The sequence below is a fragment of the Schistocerca serialis genome, chromosome 10 (genome assembly GCF_023864345.2).
Source record: "Schistocerca serialis cubense isolate TAMUIC-IGC-003099 chromosome 10, iqSchSeri2.2, whole genome shotgun sequence".
NCBI classification, from domain to species: domain Eukaryota; kingdom Metazoa; phylum Arthropoda; class Insecta; order Orthoptera; family Acrididae; genus Schistocerca; species Schistocerca serialis.
The window spans coordinates 81,921,219-81,940,021 of record NC_064647.1 but is presented as its reverse complement, the minus strand read 5'-3'; the positions used below and the strand labels follow the sequence as shown (position 1 = coordinate 81,940,021).

Genomic DNA, 18,803 nt, shown 5'->3' with positions numbered 1-18,803 from the left:
GGCCTCACTGCTTCCACGTCATGATGCGTCGCCGCTGTTATCTATGCCAAATGTGGACATAGAGGGTATTAGGTGGGTGGGCATAGTACTCGGGCTGATTAGTATCTATTTAGTATTTAGTTACCACCCAGAAATGGCTGGTGTCCCGGAACAGTGTATAAAGCTGCAAGTCACAACAGATGTTCAAAGTGGCGTCCATGGGATGCAATGCACGCGTTCGCACGTTCCATAGGGGATTGCCGCACTCTTTCACACGTTTCGGCCTCCCTACTAATAACATCACAGGCGCTGTAAAAGCACTCCGTCTTCAGGCCACAAGAGGCCCATCGGGACCATCCGACCGCCGTGTCATCTCAATTGAGAATGTGGATAGGAGGGGTGTGTGGTCAGCACACCGCTCTCCCGGTCGTTTTGATGGTTTTCTTTGACGGAGCCGCTACTATTCGGTCGAGTAGCTCCTCAATTGGCATCACGAGGCTGAGTGCAGCCCGAAAAATGGCAACAGCGCATGGCGGCCCGTATGGTCACCCATCCAAGTGCCGGCCACACCCGACAGTGCTTAACTTCGGTGATCTCACGGGAACCGGTGTATCCACTGCGGCAAGGCCGTTTCCACAGGCGTTGTGGACACGCTCTTTTAGTGTCTGCACATCATGCTTTCCAGATGCCTCCAGACGTAAAAATCAAGGGGAATTAACTCCGGTGATGTAGCAGGCCATGCTGCATGGCCTCCGCTACCTGTCCATCGTCCGGGGAAGATGTTGACGCGTTGAGGAACTGTAATGTGGAAGTGGGGTGGCGCTCCGTCACACAGAAATCACATAACCTGTCATATTGGCAAAGACACATTCTCTAGCAGCCCAGGTGGAGCATTCCACAGGAAGTCCAGGTACATGGCTCCGTCGAGGCGTTGTGGAATAATAACCGATCCAAGTATGTGGTCGCCAGGGATCTCTGCCCATACACTGATGCTGAGCCGATGCTGATGAGGTGTCTCAACCATTTCCCGAGGATTGTTTCTCGTCCACAGATAACGATGCGCAGAATCGTACTTTGGCTTACACCGTGTTGGCGGACCACTTACCTGGAGCTTGTTGTATATAGCCCTGGTGTCTCTCAACGGTTTCCATCTGCTTGGCCGTACACAAATATCATCTCGGCTTGTTCCCAATATGAATACTGGGCCATTCTGTTGCTTACAGTACGCTACGTCAATCACGCACCCTGCAACAGACAAGGAACACAGAGCACTTTTTCAGAGGAACGTTCATTCGTCAGCACAATCTATCGTGATAACGATGCATTTCCGGACACATATTCGTATGACTTTTTTTCCTTCATTTCCAGTCAGAAGTCCGTTACTCCAGTTTGTCGGTTTTATTATTGTTCACCCTGTGTGGAGGAAAATTGTGTCACGAAATTTTAACCCTGGGTAGCTGATGTCAGTAGAAACCAAAATTAGTAATGTGTAGGTCGACAAGGCACAACTTTTCAACTGCGCAACCTTGACGCCACGCGCTCCGATTAGCCGTGGGATTCCCCTGATGCCGTTCGTCGCTTGACGGGCAGCGCTATAGTTGTCGTTTCACACATACAAACGTCCCTCGCTCCCTCATTGCCCCAACCAGATACGCCCACCTGTCGAACAAGTCTTGCTGTTTGTCTCCACCTCATGTCAGAGGCATTCACACGTAAGCTTCGCTTCGGAGGGCACACACACGTCACCTGCGATTTAGTCATACAGTAAGCACGGCGGCACAGAATTCGTCTGAAGAACAATGAGATATGGTTTTTGTTTATGGACTAGAAGACGGTAATGCGCCTGAAGCTCGACGGTTGTATGAGGAACGGTACCCAGCAACACGCCAACCACACCCGCAAACTTTACAGCAACTCGCTGGCGTTTTGGCGAAACAGGCTAGTTAGTGGGATATCATGGCGATGCTGGAAGACCTAGAACACGACGGGGTGCTGTATTTGAAGAGGCTGTTCTCGAGCACTTCAAGGAAGCGCCTACGACAAGTACACGAACTGTTGCAAACGACATGGGTGTCACTCATCGGTTAGTCTGGGAGGTTTTGAGATATGACGGCTAGCATCCATTTAGTTTCCACCCTGTCCAACACGTAAATCTTATGTCGGACTAGGCTAGCGTTTTGCCAGTGGTTTCTGCGACGCGTTGCACGAGATCCAGGTTTCCCCGCCATTGTTCATCGACGAGTGCACCTTCCGTCGGGATGGCCTTTACAACACGTTCATTACTGGGAAAGGGGAAATCCTCACGTCACGTACGTCCACGGACACCAGGAACGCTTTTCGCTCAACATTTCGGCAGGCATTGTGGGTGACCATTTGCTTGGGCCAGTCCGTCTACCTCCTCGACTTACTGGGACAAATTACCCTCACTTTTTGCAAGAAACTCTACCTGGCCAGCTGGAAGATGTTCCCCTGGACATATGGCTGCGCATGTGGTTGGAGCATGGTGGGGCACCCGCACATAACAGTCGTGCTGTGCGCGGATATTTACATGAACTCTTCAACGCCCGGGTAACTGGCAGAGGTGCTCGTAGGTCATGGCCCCCGCTATCACCAGACCTCACGCCGCCGGACTTTTCCTGTGGGGATTCTTCAAGGTTCTAGTTTACCCAGCCGGACGCGAACCACCTAGAAACGAAGAGGAATTAATGGATCGCATCCAACATGCCGCCAGTCACATCAGGCCAACGCCAGAAATCTATGAAACAGTTCATCAATACACCGTTCGACGTTACCACGCCTGTGTCGCTTCAGAGGGTCGCCAGTTCGGGCACCTGCTTTAAGTAAACAATGTCCTACGTACAAAAAAGGCCCTTTTAAGGGCCGACACAATATGTAAAATGTATTCTATACGCGAAGCAACAGCTGTTGGCGGGTTTCTTCCTAGTACGTCCTATTATGAAACTATAACGGATGAGTCGGGACCCCAGCGGATTCGCCCCCAGAGTGGAAGGCTGGCGCGCTACCACCGTGCGAGCGGGACGCCTTTGTTACATCACGATCTGCAGCAGCAAAGCATTCGCGGTCGTGCGTTGTCCAGAGCATCCGGCAACAGGGCAATTGGTGGCCAATAGGAGCGAGTGGTGCCAAGTTTCCGTAGTTTTAAAAATTGTGCATTGTAGACCTAGACAACATTAGTAATTTTGGTTCCTACTGGCATCAGCTATCCAGGGTTAAAATTTCGTGACACAATTTTTTTCCGCCCTGTATATAGAGTGAATCACCTAAAACGTCCTCGACAAATATTGTGGAAATGGAAAGTACTATTGATGCGCGGTCTTCACAGAATGGTTTGGTAGTCAGGGACTCATGTTAGCCAAATAATAGATTGTAATAATTAACCAAACAAACACTGTTTTTAGCCTTTTTCATAATTATCATTATTGCTGTTGCACAACCTAGGTTTCGTGTTATAAGCCCATTTTCAAGTACATTACTGCTTCCCAAACACGAAGTCATGAAGGAACTTAAAACTAGGATTGAAAATAGTAATGTGATTGAAACTAGTGCAGATAAAGAAGAGAACGTAGCGCTGTTAAATAAAACAGATTATACAAACAAAGTAGAGGATTTTTTCCAGTCAGTGCAGCTCAAAAAACTACAGAGAGACCCGACAGCTAGTTACAATGATCAGGCTAAGCAGGTAGTAAACAAGTGCTCCAGTATCTTTCCTGAATATGCCTGTAAGAGCATGTTGCAAATGAACCCTAGGGCACCACAGCTGTATGGTTTACCGAAGCTCCACTAACCAGAACTTCCAATCCGTCCAGTGGTATCTGCAATACATGCTCTAGTACACAAGACTGCCAGGAAATTCAACATCATCTTGAAGAAGAAGCTGAACTTCAAAGGAAAATATAGCATCAAGAACAGTTTATATTTAGTTAACAAGATAACAGATATTAAAGTTCGAATAAATGCAAAATTAGTCTCTCTTGATGTGCATAGCTTGTTCACATGTATTCCAGAGCAAGACTGTATAGATATTGTGTCACAATCATTGTCTGCACACAACATAAATCTAGAAGAGCAGCTGAGCACTGCTAGTACAGTGGAACGTTGTTTAAATCAAAATTATTTCTGCTTTCAAGGAAGCTATTATCAGAAAACAGATGGTCTGACTCATCTTATCCCCCTTACTAGCAGAAATGTTCATGGACAAGTGGGAGGCTGATTTTCTGAAGAGAGAACCACTGGCAGAATATGTTGTGTGTTGGTACAGATATGTAGATGAAATTTTTTTTATGTGGAAAGGTTCCAACAGACAACTCCATAAATTTGTGGAAAACATGAACCATTGGCACATTAATATAAAGGAGTTGGGGGGCGGGGGGGGGGGGGGCAGCATAAACTTCCTGGAAATTAGCGTAAAGATAGAGGACAGTAACCAGACATTTAAAATTTACCGAAAAGATTCCTTCGCTGACAGCTTTCATCCCGGCTTCCTCCCAACATCCTACAAACTACAAACGTGCAGCATTCCATTCATATGATCCACCGTCTCCTTTCTATCCCTATGTCCCAATAAAACTTTGACCAGGAACTTAACACAACAAAAACAATCGCCATAAATAATGAATTTGACTGCAATACCACTGATAAAATTTTGGGTAGAAAGATGAAGAAATAAGCCAGGTCCTTACCGTCCCCAATGAAAAAACATTGGGGACGGTATTACATTTTATAGGGAAAACATCAAATAGCATACCTGAAATCTTGAAGGCAAAGGGTTTCTCTGTGTTTTTCTACGTCCCTCAGACAATTGGGGTTTCTTGTACAATGCAAAAGACAAACAATCAATTATCGCAAAAAGTGGGGTTTACCAAATCACATTCTGGGAGTGTCAGTTTTGCTACATTGGACAGACGGGGAGGTCAATCTGTACCAGGCCTAAGGAACGCCACAGAAGCTGAACACCGAAGAAGCCTGACTCAGCCTTTGCCCCAGTCAATCGTAGTTAAAAATATCTTAGCTGATTCATAACTTTTGGCCGGTTATGGTAGTATAATTGGTGAATGTGAATTAATGTACGTAGTGTATTTAAAAAAAGGGTCATTGATGTAAGTGTACATTAAGATATGGATCGATACCTAAGGAGTTGAGATTATCTGTGCCTTGTCATCGTATTTATCTATGTATTATCATTTTTGGTAATCAGTAATGTACTTGAATATGGTCTTATAATCCGAAACCTAGGTTGTGTAATAACATTAGTAATAAATTGTGAAATAAGGCTAAAACAGTGTTTGTTTAGTTAATTTACAACGTTTCAAGAAGAATCCACAATTGATTCAATTAAAATGATTGTAATAACACTTAGAAAGTATATTTTGTGTGCAAACGTACACTTTTTAAATGGAACAAATCCTATTGCCATTAACAGACCAAAAGTAGGGTAAACTAGAACATCAGTGGTGTTTGTTGCAGGTTCTAGTGGGTATCGTTTACGAGATACATTTTAAAAAGGTCCGATACCGACGGTTGTGCAATACCTACAGTAGCACTTACTAAAGAGCTACACAACTTCATACACGGGTTATGTGGATCCTGACCAGTAACGAGACAACTGAACATCACAGGTTGTGTTGAAAATGATTACCGGCAGCGTCAGTACACGCTTCCAGTCTGGTGTGGATCGACTGAGGCTGTAGTAACACGTTGCTGGATGTCATCGGGTGCAGATGGTCTGTCCTTGTAGACAGTGTCTTTCAGCTTTCCCCACAGAAAAAGTGTACAGGCGTCAGAACCGGGGAATGGGAGCGGACAAGGTACAGGTCCTATGCGTCCAATCCAACGATATGGAAATCATTCTTGGAGACATGCTTGAGTACTTCATGCGCTATGGACTGGACAGCTATCATGTCGATACCACAGGTTCTTCCTGGTCTGCAGAGGAATGTCTTCTAGCATCCTGGAAGGTGGGCCACTCTGAGACTACGAAAATCAGCACTATGAGCTGATGTTTCACTATCACACACCACACTTCCTATCATGGAAGGTGGGCCATTCTGAGACTGCGAAAAACAGCACTATGAGCTGATGGTTCACTACCCACACCACACTTTTACACTCCATGGACGCTGACTTTCCTTCTGACGAAGCCGATGGCGATTGTCAACAGACCAATACTGGTTATTTCGGCGGTTTATCTGGTCATGACTGGTAAATGTGGCTTCAGTACTAAACAATATACACGGTGTTACAAAAAGGTACGGCCAAACTTTCAGGAAACATTCCTCACGCACAAATAAAGAAAAGATGTTATGTGGACATGTGTCAGGAAACGCTTACTTTCCATGTAAGAGCTCATTTTAGTTTCGTCAGTATGTACTGTACTTACTCGATTCACCGCCAGTTGGCCCAATTGAAGGAAGGTAATGTTGACTTCGGTGCTTGTGCTGACATGCGACTCATTGCTCTGCAGTACTAGCATCAAGCACATCAGTACGTAGCATCAACAGGTTAGTGTTCATCACGAACGTGGTTTTGCAGTCAGTGCAATGTTCACAAATGCGGATTTGGCAGATGCCCATTTGATGTATGGATTAGCACGGGACAATAGCCGTGACGCGGTACGTTTGTATCGAGACAGATTTCCAGAACGAAGGTGTCCCGACAGGAATTCGCGACTGGGGAAGACCTAGAACGACGAGGACACCTGCAATGGACGAGGCAATTCTTCGTGCAGTTGACGATAACCCTAATGTCAGCGTCAGAGAAGTTGCTGCTGCACAAGGTAACGTTGACCACGTCACTGTATGGAGAGTGCTACGGGAGAACCAGTTGTTTCCATACCATGTACAGCGTGTGCAGGCACTATCAGCAGCTGATTGGCTCCCACGGGTACGCATCTGCGAATGTTTCATCCAACAATGTGTCACTCCTCATTTCAGTGCAAATGTTCTCTTTACGGATGAGGCTTCATTCCAAAGTGATCAAATTGTAAATTTTCACAATCAACTTGTGTGGGCTGACGAGAATCCACACGCAATTGTGCAATCACGTCATCAACACAGATTTTCTGTGAACGTTTGGGCAGGCACTGTTGGTGATGTCTTGATTGGGCCCCATGTTCTTCCACCTACGCTCAATGGAGCACGTTATCATGATTTCATACGGGATACTCTACCCGTGCTGCTAGAACATTTGCCTTTATAAGTACGACACAACATGTGGTTCATGCACGATGGAGCTCCTGCACATTTCAGTCAAATTGTTCGTACGCTTCTCAACAACAGATTCGGTGACCGATGGATTGGTAGAGGCGGACCAATTCAATGGCCTCCACGTTCTCCTGACCTCATCCCTCTTGACTTTCATTTATGGCGGCATTTTAAAGCTCTTGTCTACACAACCCCGGTACCAAATGTAGAGACTCTTCGTGCTCGTATTGTGGACGGCTGTGATGCAATACGCCATTCTCCAGGGCTGCATCAGCGCATCAGGGATTCCATGCGACGGAGGGTGGATGCATGTATCCTGGCTAACGGAGGACATTTTGAACATTTCCTGTAACAAAGTGTTTGAAGTCACGCTGGTACGTTCTGTTGCTGTGTCTTTCCATTCCATGATTAATGTGATTTGAAGAGAAGTAGTAAAATTAGCTCTAACATGGAAAGTAAGCGTTTCCGGACACATGTCCACATAACATATGTTCTTTCTCTGTGTGCGAGGAATGTTTCCTGAAAGTTTGGCCATACCTTTTTGTAACACCCTGTATATGATATATCTGCAGTATTCTGTTTTAGTGCTCATGTAGAGAAGTTAACACGATTCTCATAATCGTTTCCACTGCGCTCTTGATGGCGAGAGATGTAAGAGGACAAAGCATCCCTCGTTTGTACTGTTTTCTATTTTATTTTGTAATAAATTTATATATTTGATTACTGTTGCTGTGTTCGCTGCAGGACCTACTGCTTCATACTTCACAAGAAACAGTTCGCATGCAGCGCGCCTCTTTCCTTCGTCACGAAATTGTTTAATTTTGACATTCCATAAAGCTTGGATGCCTTTCGTATGTGAGGGTGAACTCCTTCAGCAATTCGCGATTGATATTTCTCAGATCAGACTTGGTGGCTAAAGAGACGTGCTACGGGTGTACACGACAAACAATTGGTGTATGCTTGCACAGGCCTTCCTATTCTTGGTACACACGCTCAAGCAAGCACACTTTCGTACCAGCATACGTAATCGAAATTCGATAGAGCATGAATCTGCATGAACAGTCCTGATGCTTGCGCAAATTTATCGTACACACACTCAAGTATGCTTGCACGCAGTGCTGCAAAATGGTTCATGTCACCCCTCACTAACAGGAAACAAAGTGTGTCAGTGCAAGGGACTAGTGAATTAAGTCATCAGTCATCATTAGAATGGGAAAAAATTACATGTGGTGTCCCACAAGGATACATCTTAGGGCCATTGCTTGTGTCTTGTGTACATTAATGATCTCTCATCAGTTACACTGCCAGAAGCAGAGTTCGTTTTGTTTGCAGATGACACAAGTATTGCAATAAATAGTATGTCGAGTGTAGTTCTAGAAAGATCTGCTAATGATATTTTCGGCCGGCCGGAGTGGCCGTGCGGTTCTAGGCGCTGCAGTCTGGAACCGAGCGACCGCTACGGTCGCAGGTTCGAATCCTGCCTCGGGCAGGGATGTGTGTGATGTCCTTAGGTTAGTTACGTTTAATTAGTTCTAAGTTCTAGGCGACTGATGACCTCAGAAGTTAAGTCGCATAGTGCTCAGAGCCATTTGAACCAATGATATTTTTATGGATATTAATAAATGTTTAAAGCCAACTCACTGACATTAAACTTCGAAAAGACTCACTATATGCAATTCAGAACCTGTAAGAGGTTTCCACCCAGCTTATGGATAATGTATGAAGAAGAGCAGATAGGTTGGCAGTCTTAAATTCCTGGGATTACAACTTGATAAAAAATTCAGTTGGAAGGAGCACACCACAGAACTGCAGAAACGCCTTAACAAATCTGTATTTGCAATTCGAGTGTTAGCAGACATAGGCGACATAGAAATGAAAAAGCTTGCATACTTTGCCTACTTTCATTCCATAATGTCATATGGTATAATATTTTGGGGTAACTCTTCAAGTCAAACAAAAGTTTTCAGAGCCCAAAAGCGTGTAATACGAATTATTTGTGGAGTAAATTCACGGACGTGCTGTAGGAACCTCTTCAAAGAACTGGGTATACTAACTACTGCCTCTCAGTATATTTACTCCTTAATGAAATTTGTCCTAAATAATATATCTCTTTTTCCAACAAACAGCTCAGTTCATACATACAATACCAGGAACAAAAATGATCTGCACAAGGACTTAAAAGCACTTACTTTAGTTAAAAAAGGGGTTCACTACTCAGGAACATTCATCTTTAGTAATTTGCCAGCAAACATAAAAAATTTAGTTACAAATAAAGATGAGTTTAAAAGGAACCTGAAAGACTTACTAGTGGCCAAATCCTTCTACTCCATTGACGAATTTTTTAATAGAAACAAAAGATGTATTGTATATACTCATACTATTAGTATTGTTATTTCAGCTTAAAAAATGATGTATAGTATATGCTCATACTATTAGTATCGTCATTCAGCTTAAAAAAAGAACTGACATGTACCACATCCACGAGTATCTCCTCATCATGGATCTATGGAACGAAAAACTAATCTAATCTACTCTAATCGAAGCGCTTGCTCCTGCGTGCTTGTCGGGCATGATGTTAACAAGTGCAGCCACCTTTACAGACGACTCCGCTGCCGTGTCTACACTTGTGCCGCACGGCACATCTTCTGCCCGGAAAACAGTCGCGCGTCATTAACGGCACGTCTTCAGATGGAGCAAGCCTTCCCCTCACTTTTGGTCACTGAGTTAAAAAAAAAATCAATAAAATGAAGTCAGTTAGTTACTTACGTGCTCCACAGATAATTTGAGTGACTCTATTATCGAAATGATTTGGAACGAATCATTGTACAGGATTTGTATAGATGTACATACACCATTAATGTTAACATTAATGAACACATTAATTTTGTAGTGCTATCCATGAAACTACACTTAAAAACAAGTTGGTTGTTTTTTGTCTGGCTACCAGTTTTCAAGTACAAATTTATGATTTCGAATTATTTTAAAAACTTGCCTCGCTACCTGCTAGACATTTTATGTAACTGGGTAAATGAGCAAATATTTTTTGCTGTATACTGAACTCATTTCTGAGCTACTGATAGCTTTAACAATAGGTAATAAAGGTCATTTTTCCCTCTATTGTTGTAGTTGTGAACATCACTGTTCTTCTCAAATTGTGATACATTGTTTATGATGAATTTCATTGGTAAATATACGTACTGTGGAAGGGCAGTTAACATGCCCAGCTGCTTGAAGAGGTACCTGCATGACGTCGGTGAGTGAACGCCACGTATTGTTCTTACTGCTCGCTTTTGTGCAATCAGTACTTCCTTATCACAGAAAATTATTCTATAAAACATTACTGAGTGGAAATATGTGAAATATTTCAAAAGGCTGATATGTTTGTTTCCAAGATTAGCAATTACACGAAGAGCAAAATTAACTAAACTTAATTGTTTAATAAGCTAAGTAATACGCTTCTTCCGCTTTAAGCGTTTATCGATATGTGCACCTACACATTTGGAGCTTTCCACACTATTTACTGGCTCCTGCTCATGTGTTACGTCAGTTGTTGGTATGACTATTGGTTGCATAGAACTACAGTGTCTTTATCAAAATTCAGGTTTAATTCATTTTCAGAGAAACACTTAACAATTCCTTGGAGGGTATCATTTACCAACTCTTCTGCTGCTTTCTCTCTAATCGGATTTACTGTAACACTGGTAAGTGCCAATGCTATGTGAAAGATGATTCACTTACATAAAGAATAGAAGTTGACCCAAAATTGAACTGTTTGGGACTTCCTTCATGACTTTTTCCCTAGTCACTAAGTTTTCTACGTTTCTGGCACTATATGAATTTTTCAGGCAACCTTTTGCACGCTCTTTGCTAAGTACGATTGAAACCAGCTGTGCATAGCACCATCAGTTCCATAGAACTTGTTTCTTTTTACATAGTCGAACGCCTTCGAAAGATTTAAAAAATACTAACTAGCGATATGTTATTGGTTATAGCTTATACTTTTCGGCGAGTGAATGTATAAATAGTATTTTCAGTCAAGCAACCCTTCTGGAATCCAAACTGTGATATGCTAAGTAAATAGTTTCCACTATTTTGGAAAACTACTCACTAAGGAAACTGGACGGTAACTGTTTAAGTCTCTCTGATCATCTTTGTTATGAAGTGATTTAACAATTGCATATTTTAACCTGTCTGGAGAACTTCCCAGTGGCAGTGAGGCATTGCATATTTTTAAATAAGGACATTACTGAGAAAGTTGTAAGATCTTTTCAAAAGTCTCTTTGTAATTCCATCAACGCCTAATGAGCTTTTGTTTTTTGGAAATGTTATAACTGTGTTACTTTCAGTGAAGGCTGTGAGTACTACTTTTAGTTGTTTATAGTTTTGTGGAACGGTATTTTTAGTATATTCTCTTGCATCTTGAACTGAACCATTTATTTTATTTATTTATTTTTGATGCTACGTTTAGAAAGTGATTGTTAAAAGTATTTGCAACTTGTGAATTATCAGTCACAACGTTGTCACTTAGTTTAATTATTATGTACTCTTTACACTGGCAGGCTTTCCTTTCTCCCATTTGACAATGTCCCATATACTTTTAATTTGATGCCTTTTATCAAACTAACTCTGACCAACAAACATCAAAATTTAATGCTTTGAGACAACTTTCTGAACAGTTCGAAATCAAAACAGACGAGGGATGGATTATCATCATTTACTGTTTATTTTAACTCTGGAAAACGGTAAGGGAATGACAAAATGAACCATATCGGCCTGTCTTTTGGAATAAATGCAATAAAAAATGTATATCATGAAACAAAAAATTACGGCGTTATAGCACAGCTTTTAAACAGGAACTATCTGAAGCCATGATAACTGGTGACAGATCCCAAATAAAAAACAGTGGAAAAAAAGAAAGGAAAATTCTCGGAACAATCTTAAGAGCAATATGCGAAAATGGACTTTGGTCAGAAAGTGATCACAGATCTGACAAGTTACAAAAGGTTTTCAGACACCACAGAGAAATAGCGATTACTGATTTACGGTGACGTCGACGGCCGGGAGAGCGGAGTGCTGACCCGTACCCGTCCATATCGGGTTTCAATGACGCCTATCAGCTGAGGATGACGCGCTGATCGGTCGAAACCGTTGGCCTTTCCAAGGCCAGTTCGTACGGAGTTTAGTTTTATTTTAGTTTCACGTTCACCTATGTAGAACGGACAAAACAGGCTCCTCATAAAAAAACTTGTGGACTTAGTCTTACCGACGAGAAACCTCAACAAACAGCTAGCAAGTTTAATGTAGACATAAAAGAAATTGCCATTCGTGGCGAAATTTAGAATTCTGTTCCTTAAAACCTAATTTACTGAGAAACCAACCCGACGTAATGCAGGATGGACAGAAAAAAACTAAAACGAAACAGTGGACAAATGAAGAGGCGCTGGAAGAAAAAGTGCAGAATAATGTCCAACACGCTCCTTAGTTCAGCAAAAAGAAATAAAAAAACACATTACTGGCTGTAGCTGGGGATTAATAGAGGAAGGAAAGATGTTTGTCTTCTTCATTAGCGTCTGGTCGCTATATGATTAGGTGATAACTGTATGTAACTATTTTCATCGTCGAAAGTCAAGGTGGAAACGTTTGGCGCCTTACCCTGTAACTAACACTGCTTGACAAAAAAGTGGAGCACCCAGAAGACAAGGTCGACTGTTAATGCAACCTACATGTGCACACCATCCACAAGAGCCAAAGTCATTAGAGATGCAATTCTCATTGGCCGGAAGCACAGCCGCCACATTGTTGTTCGTGCCCAGTATTGTTACCCTGCGTGGTGGCGAGCATAAGGGGCGCGAACAGCGTCAGGTGTTAAGTGACCGCTGTACAGGACCCGGAAATGCGGCGTACCGCTACGAGACAGCGTTATCAGCATCTGACATTGAAAGGGGCTGCACTGTGGGTCTCCATTTGGCCATCTCTTCGATCGTGCACTATTCTGCTTTGTGTGGCGTTAGGATGTGACAGTTGCCCGGTGTTGGACTGCGCTGGAACGCGAGAGCGATCATACTCTCCAAGCCTCAGGGAAGGGTCGCCTTAGTGTGCACCTCTTCACATGTGGCGACCGAGGACAAGTAATGGACTCCCTGCCTACGTCTAGCGTCGTCTCACACCGTTAGTCGTAGGCTGGCAGCGGCTGGACCAGGATATTACCGCCGCTTGCGTAGACTGTCGTAACGCGACAAGAAGAACTCTGGAGAGGTGCAGTGACCGGGAAGCATGAACTGCCCATGAGCGGCGTCGCATTGTGTTCAGCTATGTCCGTTGTCGGCGGATATCGAGGCGATCTGGAGAGATATCTCATTCTTCCAATGTTTCAGCGCAGTACAACAGTGTTGTTCCTGACGTTGTGGTGTAGAGAATTATCGAGTCCGGATTCAGATCACGGCTGGTAGTGACTGAGGGGTCTCTGATGCCACAGCGGAACGTGTCGGACATCTAGCGTGCTCTGCGTTACCTCTCATGCAACAATATCGTGGTGCCATTTTCCAACAGGACAATGCTCGTGCACAAATTGAAAGTGACTCTATCAACTGTCTGTGGGATTTTAAGGTGTTCCCGAGCCCAATAAGATCCCCCACACGTATCCGCAGTGGAACATGTCTAGGATCAGCCAGGACGTTAACTCTGTTCCACAGCCGTTATCCAGGATATCAAGGACCAATTTAACACTTGTGGGCCAGCTTGATTCAGGAGAAGACAGAACGACTATTGACACCTTTCAGTGCAAACGTCCAGGACAGAGGACGTTTAGCATCATATACTAGTGGACATTAAAATTACTACACAAAGAAGAAAGGCAGATGACAAACAGGTATTCATAGGACAAATATACTAGAACTGACATGTGATTACATTTTCACGCAATTTCGGTGTATAGATGCTGAGAAATCAATATCCAGAACAACCACCTCTGGCCGTAATAACGGCCTTGATACGCCTGGGCGTTGAGTCAAACAGAGCTTGGATGGCGTGTACAGGTACAGCTGCCCATGTAGCTTCAACACGATACCACAGTTCATCAAGAGTAGTGACTGGCGTATTTTGACGAGCCAGTTCCTCGGCCACCATTGACCAGACGTTTTCAGTTGGTGAGAGATCTGGAGAATGTGCTGGCCAAGGCAGCTGTCGAACATTTTCTGTCTCCAGAAAGGCCCGTACAGGACCTGCACCATGTGGTATTGCATTATCCTGCTCAAATGTAGGGTTTCGCAGGGATCAAATGAAGGGTAGAGCCATGGGTTGTAACACATCTGAAATGTAACGTCCACTTTTCAAAGTGCCGTCAATGCGAACAAGAGGTGACCGAGACGTGTAACCAATGGCACCCTATAGCATCATGCCTGGTGATACGCCAGTATGGCCAGTATGGCGTTCACCGCGATGTCGCCAAACACGGATGCGACCATCATGATGCTGTAAACAGAACTTGGATTCATCCAAAAAACTGACGTTTTGCCATTCGTGCACACAGGTTCGTCGTCGAGTACACCATCGCAAGCGTTCCTGTCTGTGATGCAGCGTCAAGGGTAACCGCAGCCACGGTCTCCGAGCTGATAGTCCATGCTGCAGCAAACGTCGTCGAACTGTTCGTGCAGATGGTTGTTGTTTTGCAAACGTCCCCATCTGTTGACTCAGGGATCGAGACGTGGCTGCACGATCCGTTACAGCCATGCGGATAAGATGTCTGTCATCTCGACTGCTAGTGATTCGAAGCCGTTGGGATCCAACACGGCGTTCCGGATTACCCTCCTGAACCCACAGATTCCATACTTTGCTAAGTCATTGGATCTCGACCAACGCGAGCAGCGATGTCGCGATACGATAAACCGCAATCGCGATAGGCTACAATCCGACCTTTATCAAAGTCGGAAACGTGATGGTACGCATTTCTCCTCCTTACACGAGGCATGACAACAACGTTTCACCAGGCAACGTCGGTGAACTGTTGTTTGTGTATGAGAAATCGGTTGGAAGCTTTCCTCATGTCAGCACGTTGTAGGTGTCGCCACCGGCGCCAACCTTGTGTGAATGGTCTCAAAAGCTGATTTACATATCACAGCATCTTCTTCCTGTCGGTTAAATTTCGCGTCTGTAGCACATCTTCGTAATGTAGCAATTTTAATGGCCAGTAGTGTAGGTTGGCTCATGCGTCAAGTTCTTCCTAAATTTGACTCGATTTTGTAATCACTAAACCATCACATTCCCTCTCACCCGTGAAGTTTCATTTCGTTACCTCGTCTCCTTCTGGGTGCTTCAATTTATTTTGTCTGGCAGTGTGTATTTCAATGACAGGAGCAGATACAGTTTCGAGTCCTGCAGATCGGAGTTGTGAATTTATTGATCCCAACCGGTAGGAGAACCGGAACGATAGGAATCCAAAAGTCTAATGCAGCTCTCTGTTTGATGCCAGTTGTGTGCAAAGACAATCATTTCCTCGAGCGGCACCTTGAGAGCCAGACCGCTTAAAGCAGCAGAAGCAGTAGGGTTTTCAGCCTAGTCGTGTTATTGCAACATTTCGACGACACCTGTACTTGTCATCTTCAGGGAAAGTGTCGCTTTCAGATGCGGATGGTTTCTTCATAGCCACTAGACCACAGATTCCTCTGCCGAACGTGTGCTGGAGATTACAAGTATGAAATTCGTCGAAACGTTGCGACAGCAAGACATCGCGACTCGATTGATAATCGGAGATACGTATAGTGCACTGCACGCAACGCTCGAGTGGGCGGATCTGGTCAGCTGGTGTCCAGCGTCACCCGGGGTAGACGGCCAATGGCGAGCTGCCGGCGACGCGCGGCGATCGAAGACGTACACCGTCGGGGACACGCCCCCTCCTCCTCCTCGCCCATTCCGCCGGACGCTGGGCGCCACTTTGACGGATGGGGGAGAGGAAGGGGAAGAGGAAGGGGAAGAGGAAGAGGCGAGGAGCAGAAGGAACAGGTGAGGCGCCTTTCCGGACCCCAGGGCAGGCCAACTGCCGGAGCGTACACACCCGGGGACGCGCCTGCTTTGCCCACCCGCCAGGTGCTAAATACATTAATAATCTATTACAAAAGACGTAGTATCCAGTAGTCCTCGAAAACTAAATTTATTGTCCAGATGGTCACTCGAACACTGAAACACCGCCACGTTTCTATTCACAACTAAATCTAGAACAATTGTCCATCTCGGGTGTAAATTAACGGAAGAAATTCTGACTAATCCAGGAGTAACCCAAGGCTGCAGCCTCACACCACCGCTCTTACATATACACTACTGGCCATTAAAACAGCTATACCAAGAAGAAATGCAGGTGATAAACGGGTATTCATTGGACAAATATATTGTACTAGAACTGACATGTGATTACATTTTCATGCAATTTCGGTGCATAGATCCTGAGAAGTCAGTACCCAGAACAACCACCTCTGGCCGCAATAACGAGTTGTAGACACTTGTGAGAAGCGACACTTGTGAGAAACTGAAATGTGGCGACACTTGTGAGAAATCCGGGATACTGAGGGACCGGCACAGAGTGTGTCGAAAATGCTGCGCCACTACCTGCTGCAGCTTGGTGTGACTGAGCGCTCGGCTTGTGCCTGCCCAGGCAGCTGCCGAGGGACATTCACACACCTCCAGTACAGCCAGGTTACATTATTTCAGAATTTATTTTGGGCATTGAAGAGTAGCCTTAGTCAAATTAGAAAACGGAGCTGATTTTGCCCCTACGATATCATGTCAACCATTAGTTACGGCACAGTTACGCGTAAGGCCTTTTTCAATGGAATTTTTGTTCTGATTAATCTTACATAGGGCATAATTTTCGCTCAACCTCATATTTAATGATGTATTTTACGGAAACTATAGAAACCGAAAATGTTTTCCATCTTTAAAACCCCACCCAAAATTTGATATGATAGGAGTGGCAACCTTTTACCGTACATTAAGAGGAGCCAACTAAAGAATTTGGTTCTATTGTAACCTCCCCACCGTTATTTTATAAGAAATGTAAATGACAATACTCAATAGAAATGGGAGCCAAGTGTCACCTCCCCACCGTAATTTTATAAGAAAAGACAGCAATACTTAATAGAAATGGGAGCCAAGTGTAACCTCCCCACAAAATTTTTAAAGAAAAAGGACGATACTAATTAGAAATGCTGATGGACATGGCTCTATGCGTAACCTGCCCACAATGAAATGTACTGACAATGGCAACAAAAATGTGAAATTCGCCATCTGACTCAAATATAAATTCCTCATGAAAAATTAAAGTCCATTCAGTGATAAGAAAATTTAATTAAACCGAAATATCGGTCTTTGGCCCTGTGTAAAACAATCAGAATTAAAGTCTTACCTCGGAATAAATGGATGTCACATATCTGCTCTTGTTGTTGCGCACCGCTTGGAGGAACTGCATTGCAAATAATAATATTCTGTTTTTTTTTTTTTTTTTTTTTTTTTTTTTGATTCTAGTGAAATTTTTCTTCAAAAGAAGTGGAATGAAATGGGAAGTGCAACGAGATCTTTAGTTCAATAAAAAATTAAATTTTTGAAAAAATGCTTTTGAAATAAAAATTATTATTGGGGAACTTGTTGGAGAATAATTACAATAAATAAATTTTTACATTATCTAATGATTATATTAATTAATGGTATACCTTATTCACCATCTTGACCAGTGTTGCCGACCGCCTACATCACACAACCGCACTGGGCTGCTACTACTGACCGACCGCTCTGCATGACGACTAAACCGAGCTACAGACTCGCAACGACTGAACTGACAGACTCGCAACGACTGACTGACTGACTGAGAACCGCTCGCAACACTCGCGCGGTCAAGCGCATATTCTCTGGTCACAGATGCTACAATGCCTCGCCATCGCTGCTGCGTTACATACGTGTTTCATAACCCTCCACTGGGGGGGCAAAAATTTGGCAGCGATGGTGAGTCATTTGGACTTGCCAATCGCGGCAAAATTTTTTCTTTAATTAACAAAATCCTACAACTTACAGAATATTTAAATGTTGTGCACACGCACTAAGTACAAAATATTATCAGACAAAGACAAAATGTGAGTACAAAACATAGTAGCAAATCAGAAAAATGTATATACAAATTATTTGACAGATAATAAAGTGCACAGGCACTGAAAAAATTCTTTAGCATATTCAGAACAAATAAACAGACTGGCAAAAAATATTATGTTGACAAGTGACATAAGTGTACTCGCATTGGACTTCAGCGAATCGAAAAATGTATAACCTATGAACATAAATGATGTTACCAAAAAATAATTTTTTCTTTATGTGACAAGAATCAGGATAGGAAAGGGAAGGATTGCATCATGGTTGTAGCATTTTAGATTGCACACAGCTGCTCTGAAAGTCCATATCTTTCCACAGAAGTACAACACCAAGTGACACAACTTGAAGTTCTTTTCCCATCAGAATTTATCAGTGTAGCCAAGACACTGAACTGTCGTAGTAATGTTCCATGTTTTCATTTTGGCAGTACATTACGTACACCAAACAGTGTGACCATAATAACGTCTTCATCGCTCA

The 18,803-nt window shown here is 43.6% G+C and overlaps 1 long non-coding RNA gene and 1 pseudogene across 1 annotated transcript in view; both read right to left on the bottom strand.

Annotated features, from left to right (window-relative positions):
* LOC126424826 (uncharacterized) overlaps window positions 1–18,803 on the bottom strand; it is a 427,296-nt gene that overhangs the window by 123,057 nt on the left and 285,436 nt on the right. The window lies entirely within an intron of this gene.
* Window positions 497–614, bottom strand: LOC126425409 (5S ribosomal RNA; annotated as a pseudogene).